This window comes from Talpa europaea (genome assembly GCF_964194135.1).
Source record: "Talpa europaea genome assembly, chromosome: 16".
Taxonomy (NCBI): Eukaryota; Metazoa; Chordata; class Mammalia; order Eulipotyphla; family Talpidae; genus Talpa; species Talpa europaea.
The window spans coordinates 32347993-32363478 of NC_140084.1; positions in this window are offsets into that span (position 1 = coordinate 32347993).

Below are 15486 nucleotides of genomic sequence, written 5' to 3' on the forward strand. Positions count from 1 at the left end.
AAATAAAAAAGGAGCAGGGTCAACCATGCCTCAGACCAGCAGTTAAGACCTTCCACAAGAATCAGTTCCTGGTACATGAAGAGATCCAGTATTATACCTTCGCTCTCAGCTCCTTTCAGAAATAACTACATTATTTAATAGCTTAGAAGGGAAAAATATATTAAAAAAATACAGTCCACAAGTCCAAGTCTTTCATTCCAGGATGTCTCAAAAGGAGAGAATTGGTGGAATGTGGATGTAGAAAAGAAAGTATCACTCCTAACAGGAAAAATGAATTGTGGACACAGCCACTCATGGCCAGAGAAGGGACCTCTGGGAATAACTAGCTTCAATCTCAAGGTCACCAGGAGAACACAGACTGGAGAACCTGGGACAAGCCCAAGCTACTGCCTTTAGTTTCTCAACTTTCTGCTGCTGAGTTTCCACAGTCTTTGGGGGATGCTGAGAATCGGATACCACTACCGTCCCACAGAAAAAGGCTACCCTGGTGGTAAAAAGGTGGTCAAAAACCAGCTAGAACTTGGGCTATAGACATCTTTTGATATCAGCTAGTAGTTGCTTTCCTGTGAAGGGCCTGAGACACATGCAGAAATCTTAAACATATGTAGGTGGTCATTTTTTGAAAGACAGAGAAAAGTCTCTTTATCAATTCTTTGTACTCATTTGCTTTTATGTCAGTCACCACTTAAACTAGGAAAGACAACTGAAAGCTATTGTAGCTAGCTTCGAATGGGCCTCAGCAACAATACTCCTTATTGAATGAGCGGCATCTTCCTGGTATTCCCACTAGGCAGGCTCAGTACACTTCTTCGGACCAAATAGGCTGATCTTGTTTTGAGAGAAATGTGTAAACATAGTGCCAGATTTTGTTGGTCTCCACACTAGAAACTTAATGGGCCACTCCTGGGCTCTTGTATAATACCATGACTGGCTTTACCACATCCTTGCGCACAGTCTTAACCTGGCAGCAGTCTTAATTTGGCTGATTCAGGATTATCATTTGCCTGCTGAATTAATGATTCACTGGTGATGTTATCAATCCCATGCATGTGAGGTGGGTTGAAGTCCAGATTATAAGATCTGGAGGATGAATTCAGCATCAAGACAATCTTTGAGCATTTCAAATGGAATGTTCAAAGTGATACTACATCCAAGGTACAGATTTTGTCAGGGTTGCATTCTGAACTAAGGTCCTAGGAAAAATCATCGACTAGCCAGTGCTGGCCACTCCAGTTTTCTATCTCTGACTTCATCAGGCCTGTAATCACCTGATCTGGAACCAAAAAGCCTTTCTTTATTTACTGCTTGGCCATATCACCAGCTTCCCTCTGGAGCTTGATGTTCTCCTGCAAGAAAGGGCTACTGGGAAGATGATGGAGGCTTAAGTTCTGGGTGATCATCTGGCACATACCAAGACTGGACAGCCAAGAATGACACTGCAGGCAGGCGTTTGGAAGCCATGGTCTCTAGATAAGTCACATTCTGAGGTACTGGGGTTAAGACTTTAGCACATGAATTTGGGGAGGGGTGGGTACAAGTGAACCCCTAACATTACACACTATGTAGCAAAGGAAAAAAAAAATGTGGCTGGTCTCATCAAGCGTCTATCTTTTGAACCATGTGCCTCAATGATTAAATATGATGTTCTCAAAGTTAATATATATTACAAAGACACAAATACTGTCTAGAGATAAACAATACTTCCATTGATATTTATCTCAAATCATGGACACAATTGTTTCAGGCATTACATATAATAGAATAATCTGTATCATTTGCAGTCAGCATTTCTCTTAGTTGATGCGGCTTGTCTGTAATTGAGCAGCAGTATTAAATTCACCTTACAGATTTTTCTTAACTTCTTAAAGGCTTTGAATGAAGGCATACTCACACTCTTTAGTCTGTGAAATCAGCCTTCATCACATACTTCTTAGTGGACATATGCCTGGATTTATGGAATGCACCTTAAGCTTTGTAACTATTCCCACCTCTGTCAATGGTGAGGAGAGGTATTCTTTTTTTTTTTTTAACGATTAATTTATTATGCATACAAGAATTGGGGTATAGGTCAGAGGTGTAGGGGGTGAGAGGACTCAACAAAGACAGAGTGGGAAGCAGAACAGTCAGATCTCCTGAAATACACTGCTGAGGGGAACAGTGCGTGAAACAGGAGAGGTCTGCTGCACCATATGTAGTTTACTTCCTGGCCAGGGATCAAACTCAGGCTGCAGTGCCTGGGATAGCTTGATAGCTTTGAGACTTTAACCCCTGCACACCAGGGAGGCCCAGGAGCAGTATTATTTCAAGTACAAGCTTAAGCCCATAATTTGCTTCAGGTAGGTGGCAACATGAGCTCACCTATAGATTTGATTTTTAGGCAACTTCTTCATTTTTATTTCTAAAAGCAGTCTTTCCTTATCAATTTCTTTTTTAATTGTGCTTTAGGATTTAGGTTAGGAATGCACTGTGCATAAGTGCTGTACAAACACTGAAACATGTGGTCTCACTAATATGAGAAAAACGTGAAAGTGTATTTGAAATAAGAACTGTACCAAGAAAAACAATATATTATTTCTTTGATTATGCAACATCAGAATGGAAATATCTTTACAAGCATTGCAGTAAAACAGAATGCAATGATTTTAGCTAATTTTGTCATCATCTGAAGGTACTTGAGACGTGACTTTCTGCCACTTTTGTCAATGATGAGATGAGCTGTCGATCATAATATCCAAACCAGAAACTTTTAAGGCATTACTGAATAAAATGTTATCTCTGGGGGCGAACAGAATTTTCTTCAACTGAAAAATTGCCATGAGGAGTCCTGATTTGCATTCAGTTTGATGCTTCTTTTCCCCTGACCCTGAAATATTGATAATAAATTTATTTTTTTTAATTTTTCTCAACTTCATTATAAATCCAACTTCCTAGTAGAGCCATATGTTCACAGAACTCTGCTAGGTTTGGAATTATAAAGACTTAAGTGGTTGCATTCAATCAAGAGGACATATACACAAAAAATTCTATCTTTTTTAAAGTAAAATAAAATGCCTTTTATATGAAATGATTATAATTGGAACTAAGAGTTGCCATGGATTTCAGGACAGTAATCGCTCATGTATTCAAATAAACATTCTAACTTCAGATAGTTGATTTGAAATCTTAATTGAATATGAACTGTAGTATTAGCTAGTGGCAAAGTTTATGATGCAGATTTATTGTCACTCATTAAAAATATTTGTATTGTAAAAGATCAAAAAGCATAAAGGCTTACTTTGCAAATGTTCTTTCAGAAGCATATGCTTTCAATATTGTGAACTGTTTTTTTTTTTTTTGCAGAGAAGTATATGCTAATGATGTTTCTTTATAGATTTAAAATAGTTCAACAGCATTTTGAAACAAATGTCTTACAAAAGTCATCTGTTGCTACCATGTCTAAGATACCTCTATTTTTAAAAATGTTAAAATATCCTGAATAGTCTTTTTCTTTGGGTGAACTATGGCAATTAAGGACATCTTTCTAGATAGCCTTTACATGTGAAATGGGGAAAGTAATGATACAAACTTCTTTGGGTAGGTTGAGGAGTAAATTAATACTTATAGGCAATTACCACAAAGCCTAGAATACGATAAGTGCTTAATACAATTTAATTGCTTTTAAGTTATTGTTTATTTTCCAATAACTAAAATTTCATTTTCTAAAAGTAATTTTGTTCAACATTTCAGGCATTAGGGATTTATTTATTGACTGTTTGAACTCCCGTCCTGTATATGTGTGTGTGTACGTGTCTGTATTTTGAGATGCGGATGAAAAGAACTTAGTTCATGAAAGTAATAGGCTACCCAAGTTGGATTTTACAGCCAGCATATGGGCTTTCTTCCTTAAATAATACTATTAGCTAGGTTGGGGCAAAAAAAAAAAAATTAAGAGAATCAAAGGCAGATTTCAACTTAGAGTCAATAGGCAAATATTAAACAAAGAATGAGCCAACATTAGGAATTCAAAGAAATGGAACATTTATGACAAGGAAGATATTATAATATTACATAATTATCCCAAACCTATCATGTGTTGGGCTCCCTAAGAAATAAATGCTAACATGAGGTTTTCCAGCTGAAATGCATCAGGGATGTTCTTTGGTCGACCTTAAGAGAAACAGGGAGGGACTTCATACTTCTTTACAATTACCTGGTCATTGCACAGAATACCCATCAGAAGGTGGATCTCTTCACCTGCGGGCAATTTCAGGGGAGGCTCCAATATAGCAGCTGGTGGAGTGAATGCCTCAGACTTTAGGAGCAGGCATATAACAACATCTTCTACACAATTAACCCAAACTCTGAAGCTTGATTTTATTGCCCTGTAGCTTTCAGGAGAGAAGGGGATCTCTAGAAGTCAGGAAGAGTGTTGGGAGAGATCAAATGCAGTCACCCTTAAAATAACATTTTTCAGGGGCCTCCCTCATGGCACAAGGGGTGAAGTGTTGGCACTATGATGCTATCCACAGTCACTGCAGCATGAGTTCTATCCCCAGCCAGGGAGCTACCCACATGGCACAGCAGACCTCTCCTGTCTCACCTGCTGCTCCCCTCAGGAGTGTATTGCAGTCAATCCACCTGTTCTGCTCCCCACTCTGGTGAATCCTCTCACCCCCATACCTCTGGCCTGTACCCCAGCTCATGTATGCATAAATAAATAAATCTTAAAAAATATCATATTTCAGATTTCTTTAAGAAAGTAAAAGTTAAAGCAGAAAACCTGGAAATGGCCATGTTTCAGAAATTCCCTTTTTGATTTTAGAATCACACAATGATATCAGTATTATGAGAGGAATTTGTCAATAAAGATGTATTAATTAAACTGATCTGAATTATATTTCTTGTGTGCACAGCTGTTTCCAATTACATGATTATAGCTTACACAGCCAACAACTGAAATCATGTTTTTTACCATCTATGGGAGAAAGAAGCACACTGTGTAACTATAAAAATAAGCCCTCATTCTGCAAAAGCATAAAAAGCAGAATGAGGACTACAGACTCTAGCCATTGAGGGAATTCATGCAGAAATATACCCTCTGGCGTGATGCTTACTCTAAATGATATGACTTATCTCAGAGGCCCTTGAGCCAAGCAGATCTTTAAATTAACAATGGGTCAGCTTTAGAAGCATTTGGTTAGGGGAGTGTCAATATAAAACTACATTCTTTATTTTATAGTTTCACAGCTTTCAAGTCAGGTGTTTCTAAATCACTAATGACAATGTCAGTGGGGACTCCATCATCCTTGCTTTCAGTGATTCTTATGTCTTAGGGACTTAGAGCCAAGGAGAATAACTCTTGAGGCCAAGCAGTCATAAAAGTTCAAAGATTTAGCCCTTAGACTCTCTTTTCAGACAGGATGGGTTTGAATTCTTGTTCCTCCACTTAGTCATTTTGATTGTTAACAATTTATTTAAGGAAATAGAATAATATACATCAAAGTAAGTGTGGTGATGACATGACATAATATATTTTAGACAAATTAGTTGGCAGAGATGCTGTTTCAGTCAATTAATTAATTATTGAACACCTCCTATGTTCCAAAAAGTTTAAACTATTTGCATGTACTAATTACATCCTCAAGTCAACTTCATACAGTGAGAACTATTATTTCCATTTTATGGATGAAGAATTAGATCTTAGAGAAATTGTATAAGTTGCCTACAGTAACTCTGCTAGTAAGTAGAACAGTCAGGAATATTATTTAGTGATAGTTCATAATAAACTGTAGTAGTGACAAGAAATAAATGTTAGGTGCTTTGGTCACCAGTTCTATAATACCACCAACACTACTGCTACTGAAGTTATTAATATTACATAATGCAAAGGTACAATCTGGTTACAGCATCATTTTACAAAATCTAATTATAGCTGAAATGTTGGGTCCTTAAGGTAGTATTTAGCTGATGATCCCAATGTCTACTTTATGATTTTTTTAGTTCTAAGTTATTTTATATTTATCATCTAATTTGTGCTTTAAATCTGCATAATATTAGGTGTAGCAAGTATTGCAAGCATTATTCTCTAAGTTAAAACACTGAAAAACAATGAAGAAAAAAGGAAGTAGACAGGGAAATTTGGGTAATGGAAGCATTAGAATTAGAACTCTAATCTGATATTTTGTCCACAAAGTTTATTATATTGGAGAAAAAAATAGCAAACTATGTTTCTCCCTCTATTTTTTTCTTTTTACTGAATTACCCTGTTAGGAGAAAGTATTTTATGATATAAAATAGAACCTATATATCAATAGCTATACTGAGCAAGCACTTCACTTTGAGGGTCCTCAGTGTTAAGTTGTCATTGGCCAAAATAGCTGAAGATCAGGAAGAAAGATCTGCAAGATTGTCAATGCATCTTTGTCAAAGCAATCACAGCAGTTTAAAATGTGTGACCCAGTTTGAACCACAAGAAAAATCACTTCAAAAATAAATAAATAAAAGCATGCAGGGACTTGCACTTGCCTGATTCTCACATGGGCAACTCTTGATAATGAGTTCCAGGGAGATGATTAGGTCATGAGCCTGGAGCTCTCAAGAATGGGAATAGCGCATTATAAGAGGCAAGAAAGGCTGCTCTACTGCTCTGTGCCTCACCATGGGAGGATGCAAAATACAAAGAGCATCCTCAAGAGAGACTGAATCTACCAGCACCTTGATCTTGATTTCCCAGCCTCCAGACTGTGAGAAATAATTGCGCTGTTTAAACCACCTTGTTCACCTGTGGTAATGTGTTACAACAGCCGGAACTGACCAAGCAGTAGGTCAAATTGCTTCAATCATTAACTATTTTCTTCATATGTAAATCAAAGAGCTTGAATTTATTGGTCAATTGCATGAGGCCCTCCAGAAGTAATTTTCAAATCATATACTTTTGTTATAAATATAACAAAATATTATTCCTAATATTTTTTCAATATTTTATTTTATATAATTCTTACATCATTTTTCATTTTTGCACAATGTATGCAATTTCATTTTGGTTATATCCCCCGTACAATTGCACCACCCCTTATTTTGACCCTTTATCTTATCTAGGAATAATTTTCTCAAAGATATTGTTTGTTTAATAAACCTCAGCTTTTAAGTTCTAGGGTCACAATTCTTCTACATCTAGGTGTACCATTGTTTGCTTATTTTTTCCCTCTATTAGTTCATCATTATAATCACTTTTTTTAACATCAAACTCAATTCAATACTGTCAAGGGAATACAAATGTAATACTTGATCAAAATAGAAGCATATCCATATCATTGCTTAACTCAAGTCAAATTACTTATTTGCTTAGGGATGTGAAAGTAAATTTTATTCTTTTTATAAGAAAACACAGACAAATATCATAGTATTTAGAGATTCATTTACAAAACATTAGAAGTTTCTCATTGGCTAATTGATGGAAATGGAAAAAAGGAAAAAAATCAAAAAATTTTGTTTGTTTGCTTAACAGTGAGTGTTTAGGGGACATCACTAAGTGTAGGAAATTCTAAGTTCCTTACCCAGGAAATATTTGCCAAATGTTCTGCCAGACAAACAAGTGCAGTTGCTTCAATTCACAGCTGAGTCATGAATTCAAGGAACTTAAACATCATGGACTAGGCGAGAAGGAACAACCGAGCAAGACTGAAAATTAAGTTCCTGTGGAGTTTGAGTGAAGTCCATACCCAGCCAAACTAGTTTCTCTTTTCCCATCTACTTGGCCATAAATCCTGAGTGTATTTCTCTTACTCCAGATTAATTTTATTTTTTTGACTCAATATATATTTTTTCACTTATTTATTTAGTGTTGAACATTTTTTTAATGTCTTTTCATCTTTACCATCCCATTTTTTCCATCCATTCTTCTTCACAGAAATGATAACTGGAATTTTCTGACCTATTTATTCAGATGTGTACTTATTTTCTTTTTCTCTCACTTAAAATGTTTGCTCCACAGGGAATAGCCTTGTCTGTTTTGTTCACAGCTGGATCAGTGTTATGCGGGAGCTGCCTTGCTAAAACTCCCAGACTTTCAGGAATTGTATGAGCTGGTTTACGTCATGCCAGTAGTTTGACATTAGTCATATTAGAGGTATCTAGACATCCAGAATGAACAAAGTTTTATATTATCTGCACACCAGTGGCTGTGTCCCAGATCCTGGAAACAAACAAGCTTGTAATGTTGATGTTTGTTTATTGAATAAAATGAGTACCTATATGAATAGTTTCTTCTGTAACTGTGAAATATTGACAACAAAGTCTAGATGGACCTTTTGTTTTTTAAAGATTTATTTATTTATGTATATAAGAGCTGGGGTGCAGGCCAGAGGTATGGGGGGTGAGAGGATTCACCACAGACAGAGTGGGGAACATAATAGGCATATCTACTGAAATACACTGCTAAGGGGAGCAGCGGGCCAGTCAGGAGAGGTCTGCTTTGCCATGTGGGTCACCTCCCTGGCCAGAGATCTAACTCGTGCTGCAGTAGTTATGGTTAGCTTCATAGTACTGCAACTTAACCCCCTGTGCCACCAAGGAGGGCCCCCTTTTTCTTTAAGAAGAGGGGAAACAAGCTGATCTATCTATCTATCTACCTATCTACCTATCAATCAATCAATCAATCAATCAATCATATTCATAATGACAACTCCAGAAGTGTCATGGAAGGTTTCAACCAGAGAAATGACTGGGTTAGATCACTTCTTTCATTAAATAGATCACTGTTGCTCTGCAAAGAAAGGTGAACAAGGCAAGAAATGTTTTGGAAATTATTTGGACAAAAAGAGGTAAGAAAAATAAACAGGTAAAAAATATTAAGTGAAGTAAGTGGATACAAAAGAAAATAATGGAAAATAATGTTCCTAGTGTTCAAAAATGTGTAAAATGTAAAAGATGGTAAAAAAAAAAGAACAACAGATTACACAAAATATATGCACGTTTCTAAGACAAATTTAGGGAGCAAGGAATAAAGGCAACACTTTTCACTGGGAAGCTATGAATAACAATTGTTAAAATTACAGTGCTAAGATAATGAGTTAATTTTTAACACATGCGTTCTAATGATGGAAGAAGTGTTCATAGAGTAATATTTGTCACAAAATATCTGCACTATCTTGAATAGAAATTTTAGAAGTCAGACATAAAACTGAGCGTCCTTCCTTTTTGACATTCTATATTGTATGTTTTTGCCAGAAGTCTGGAATATATCAAACTTGTATGCATTTTAACCAAATTGGGGTGATCTCAGTTTTTCCAATATTCCCTGAAAATACCTAGAAATTTCTCCAAATTAGAGTTCTAGACAATCAGTCTTGCATACACCTTAATTTAACCAAGTGGAGCTCTGAATGGATACCAGTTCCTAATATAATTTGCAATGCTTTGAGCTCTGACCTTATTTTGAAACCACAAATATAGTTTTCTTCTTATTTATTTGCAAACACTATCACAATTTTTCTGAAAAGTAGAATTTTTGGTATTTGGAAATGCTTTGTTCAGGTATTTTACTACATTTATTTAAGTGTGGCTGGATAATACTTCATTTGATTTCAGGCACAAATACCTCTGATCTTGCACTCTCCATGGCCCATAAAACTTCTGAACACAGAATAAAGGAAATGGTCATTCATCAAACTACCTAGGGAAAGGGAAGCAATTGCCAAATTACTTCTGCAGACTACGTTAACGCTGACTATCCAAATCATGAACTTTTAACTATGTTGCTATTCTTGCATTCAGAGGTCATTTTTATATAATGACCTCCAACTATTTGAAAACTAAATCTTAACCCATGGACTTTGTAGAGGATAGAAGCAGAAAAATTAATACAAAGGCATTTGCTAAAATAAGCACATGCTTTTCTCTTTTCTCTGATAACAGATGTGCTGCTCTGCTTCCCTGAATAAGGCTCCTGAGTTCTGCCCTAGATTTTCACAAACTACACCCCCCCATATATATATATAAAACTGTTTATGGCCCTACTATGTGAAAAGCAGCAGAGGAATATAGGATTATGATAGGGTATCTCTAGGAATTTTTTTTTTCATTAATGCTAGAGGTAATGTGATACAGTGCTTTTGAAATTTAATACTTGCAATACTATATATGAAGGAGTGATAGCTGCAAAAATATCTGTGAAATTCCCAGCAAAGTGGATGTGATCAAATATTAATAATATTAATTCATGATAATATTAATAATCATTGTTTTATAAAAAGAATGTATGTTGGGAGTTTAATTCCATACGTCAACGTGACCGGGTCACTGGGTACACAACTACTTCATCAAACATTATTCTGGGTCTACCTAAGAGGGTGAATTTGGATGAGATTAACATTTGAATCACTATACTGAATAAAGCAGATTGTTCACCTGAATGTGGTGGACCTCATCCAAATCAGTTGAAGGCCTAAATAGAATAAACTAGATGATGTTCCATCGTAAGGAAGAGTAAATCTTCCTGCATGCCTTTCTTTGAGCTGAGACAGCATTTTTTCCACTTTTATTGTTATTAAAGATTGATTTGTATTTATTCATGCATACAAGAACTAGGGTGTAGGCCAGAGGTACAGTGGGGTGAGAGGATTCACCAGGGACAGAGTTGGGAGCAGAACAAGTAGATCCACTGAAATACACTGCTGAGAGAAGCAGTGGGCGAGACAGGAGAGGTCTGCTCTGCCATTTGGGTTACCTCCTTGGCCGGGATCAAACTTATGGCACAGTGGCTGGCGATAGCTTGACAGTGCTGAGACTTAACCCCTGCGCCAGCAGAGAGGCCCTTTTTTTCTACTTTTAAATTCAAACCAAATCACTGGCTCATCCTGGATCTAGAGTCTGTGGGCTTTCAGAGAAGAGTTTACATTATCGACTCTCCTGGTTCTTAGTCTGCTGGATTGAGACTGAAACTACATTCAGGTTGCCTGAATCTCCAGCTTGCCAGCAGCAGGCTTATGACTTGTCAGCCTCCATAATTTCATTATCCAATTCCTTATTAAAAACTCTCTTCCTACATATACATATATATTCTGTTAGTTCTGTTTCTCTGGTGAACCCTATTACATTACTACATTACAAGTACTTGACCAAACACCAAAATGTTATAAACATTATTTCTTTAATTCTTAAAATCAGTAGTAAGGTTTGTAATATTTTCCAAATTTATACACAAGAAATCTGAAATTTAGGTAATTTATCCCAAGCCACATAGTTGCTATAGATGGCCAGGGTTTTAAACTCATATCCAATGGTTCAAAATCCATTATACTTACACATTACTCTAGATTTCCATATACTTATTAGTTATAATATATATATGATATCTACCTTTAAGTTCTTTGTATAAAGTTGCAAATATTCTTTTTGAATATGGCTCAGACCAAGAGCAGAGGAGAAAGTATGAGGAGAGTGATTAAGTGATTTTTCTGTTTGCCAATGTAAACAGAAAATCTTATTTATGTATACACATTATAAATCATATTTAATATGTAAGTCACATATATGGTATGTGATATAGAAACTGTATCAGTGCATAAACCATATATAATTATAATATACTTTGTAATAGATTATACAAAACTGTATGTATATTGTATATAGTTACTAACTTTATTTTATTATTATTTTTTAAAAGATTTTATTTATTTATTTACACAAGCACTGGGTGCAGTCAGAAGCACGGAGGGTGAGAGAATTCACCAGTGCCAGAACGGGGAGCAGAACAGGCAGACTGATGAAGCACACTGCTGAGGGGCACAGTGGGCGTGGCAGGAGAGGTCTGAGCGCCATGTGGGACCCTTGACAGTGGCCGGGGATCTAACCGGCACTACAGAGGCTGCGGGCAGCTTTGCAGCCCAGCATTCAACTGCTGCGCCACTGGGGAGGCCCTAGTTACTAACTTTAAATGATATTTATTGATAGTAAATGATCTATTTGCTGGGTGCATTAAGGTTAGCTTGGTAGATTATACTTTACCAAATACATACACACACACCCCGCATACATATGTAAATATTTTCCCAATAAATCTTTTTCTTGTAAATTCTGAGGTTCATGTGAGGATCAATTGACTACAGGTTGTTTATAGAAAAGGAATTAATTAATCTACAAACACTTTCAAACACACCACAATTCACTAGGGCTACTGAATGTCACAAATTGGTTTCTAGCATGCAAGTATGTTGAACAGCAAAAAACCTTCAATAAACATCAGTATAATGAAGAATGATCATGCACTGTTGCAGTATTGCCCAATGATATTCACTCAAACCATTCATTCTACTGTCATATCCTTCTGAGTGTTGGCCCTCTTAAATTATCATCTGAATATTTCCAAAACATTTCTATATAGCTTTCTCTTCTCCACAGAGCACCAGTATTTAATCTAAGAAATGATCTGACCTGTTCATTTCTGATTAAAACCTCCCATGTCTACTGTCAGTACAATCTTCCAAAGCTGTCTTATAAGGCCTTCCTAATATGGCCATTGCTTCGCTCTCCAAGGAATCTGAACTCCTTGTGTCTCCAGACATACCAAATTTCTTCCATTCTGTGTAAGAAACTCATACTCTCTTGCCTGATGAACTTTGCATACTCAACCACTGAAATCAAGCCTATTTCTAGCCATCTTCTCATTCATTCTTTTGGCAAAAAGCCACCAGTCCCTGATTTCATGAGTTGCTACTTCCTACCCTGATAGGCAAGGAATTGCTCATGTGTATTACAATATAATTCATACACCCCCTCCCCATGTGCTGAACAGCACATTTTCTAAGCTTTCTTCCCATCTAGTCCTTGAAAGTCAACTGTGACAGATTCATCATTGTAAATTAAAGCTTACAATTTCTGAAAATAGAAATGACTCAATAAATATTTGTGGAAGGAAAGAAAAATGAGTTTTGGCATAGGGAACAATATGTTGATTAGTCCCTCCTCTCTTCTGTCTTTTCTCCCCTACTGTCTTCTCTCCTCCTGCCCCCTCCATCCCCCACTGCTCCCCTACCCCTGCTGCTTGGAATCTCACTGAACTCTTTCTACATTGTTCCCTTCTTCTTTTCCATATATTAGCCTCATTAATGAACAATTTCCAATGAGTTCTGGAGATGGAGGTGGAGTAAAGAAGAGGAAAAGTCAAAGAGAGACGATGGAGGAGCAGCACGTTTTAATAATCACGAAGCACTGGGGCTCCATCATGGCACAAGCGGTTAAGACAAACCTATGAAGCGGACTGTAGCCACAGCCAGTTCTATCCCCAGCCAGGGAGGTGACCCACATGGCACAGCAGACCTCTCCTGTCTTGCCCTCTGTTCCCATCAGCAGTGTTTTTCAGTAGATCTGCCTGTTCTGTTCCCCATTCTGTCTCTGGTGAATCCTCTCACCTTCCACACCTATGGCCTGTACCCCAGTTCTTGTATGTATAAATAAATCTTAAAAATATGTAAGAAAACATCTTTAAAAATTATCATGAAGCATTTACCATATGCCAGTTACTCTACTAAGTACTTCACATGCTCGCCAGCATCTAACACCATGCATATATATACACACATATATATGTGTGTGTGTGTATGTATATGTATATGTATAAATGAGCAGTATGTGAAAGGTGCAGGTTTCTCATTTTATAGAGATGGAAACTGAGGCAGAGAGATACACCCAAGAATTGAACCTGGATCCATCAACCTACCTCCCAAGGATATATTTCCACCACCCCCACAAGTTTTATTGATAAATAATTGGCATACATCTCATATAAGACATGTAGCGTGATGGTTTGATTTACATATTGTGAAATGATTTCAAGCACACATTTTATTAATCCTACAGCCTCCCTCACTGTAAGTGATTTAAATCACTGCTAAGATAATTGGATGGGTCCAGAACTCTTGAAAACCTTTGGTTCTTTTACACTATAAAGCCAGAATTAAAATTTTGGGGATATATTCCTAGATGTGTGTCTGGAAATACTAGAATGAATTAAAGCAGATGTCTTTCTTTCTTTTTTTTTTCTTTTCCCTATCCATATATCTCCCTATCCAGTGCTACTAATTTTCTCAGTGACTATCCTTTCTATAAGAAGTTCAGGGAGAAAGGAATTGAAGAGAATTTTTGTCCTGGGAGCAACCCCCAACACTGTCTTAGGCCAGAGCACCTGTTAGTAATAATCTGTGTCTGTGAAAGTCTTTCCATACCATGGGTTTCTCCTTTTGCTGCAAGTCTCCTGACTGTTTCATTCAACATTTAGTGTTTCCCAAAGATCTCCAAGTATTTCTTCCTGTCATAGTCCATTATACCTCTAGCTGTTGAGAGATGAAAGCTGCTGTTAATGCATTTGGTGCCCTCTCCAAGAGCTGCATTGATTTTTGGTCCTGCATTGAAATTCCTGTGTCAGATGTTGTGCGGGAACAGGGCTCACCCATTCATTTATCACAGATGCTGTTTCTGATGTGCTTGAATTTTGCCTTCTGCTACTTGAGACCTGTAAAGGCTAGTGCTATGCAAAATACAGGTGTGTGGTAAATATCAAATACTCATTGAATGAGTGTAAAAATCTATGTACTTTCTTTGTTTCATTAGGAGTCAGTAATTGGATATCCCTCTTCAGGTTCCTTAACTAAAGCTTCCTCTCTCTTCCCTGAATTTACCTCTCTGTCTACATGGATGAGCTTTCTTCCTTCTTTTGAGTTGATTTGGTCTGACCTAAATTTTGAGATTCAGTTCAGGATGTCCCTGTTGTATGAAACAAGACTAGTCTCACAAGTCTCTCAGCTGCAGGTCTATTCTCACTGGATTGTGATAGCTCATTTACTTTATGTGTGTGGTATCCTCAATTAGCCTCTTTTATTTTCAAAATTAGGGGATATAGGTTCATGATCATTAGTATACTGTTTTGCAGCAGGAACCAAAACCTGCTTCAATATTTTTTGGTAAGTGAATATGTAAGTATTCCAAATTTCAACAAATTCAAGATGAGCACATCTGTTCAATCATCTGAATTTCAATAGTTTGAAAAAGTCATTAAGAGAATATTTGTATACCATTCATTTAAGCTCTCAGTTAGGCTAAAGGACCAACATTTGACCATCTTTTGATGTATGGTGCATTCACCAATGTTTCTTCTACAACTGGTGCTTTGCTCTAGAGAGAGTCAAAGGAAGTAAAGAGATTATATTTTTCCTCTTTTCAATGCCTTTTTTCTTCTGCTTCCTTCCTCCTCCAAAGGAGGTACCATGAAGGGGCATGGATTTGACACCTGATATTGTGAAAGCCTACTGCTATTTCTTAAATAATGTCATATTAAACTTCAAGAGATTCTCTTAAAATGGAAGTAACAAAGCCTCTTTTAACACCTTTAAGGGTTGTTACAAAGACCTAATATATAATTCATAGCCATGGTTTCTGAAGTACTCAAAGAAATATACCATCTGCTAATGCTCTGTATAAGACTATCTATGTATCTATGTATCTATGTATGTA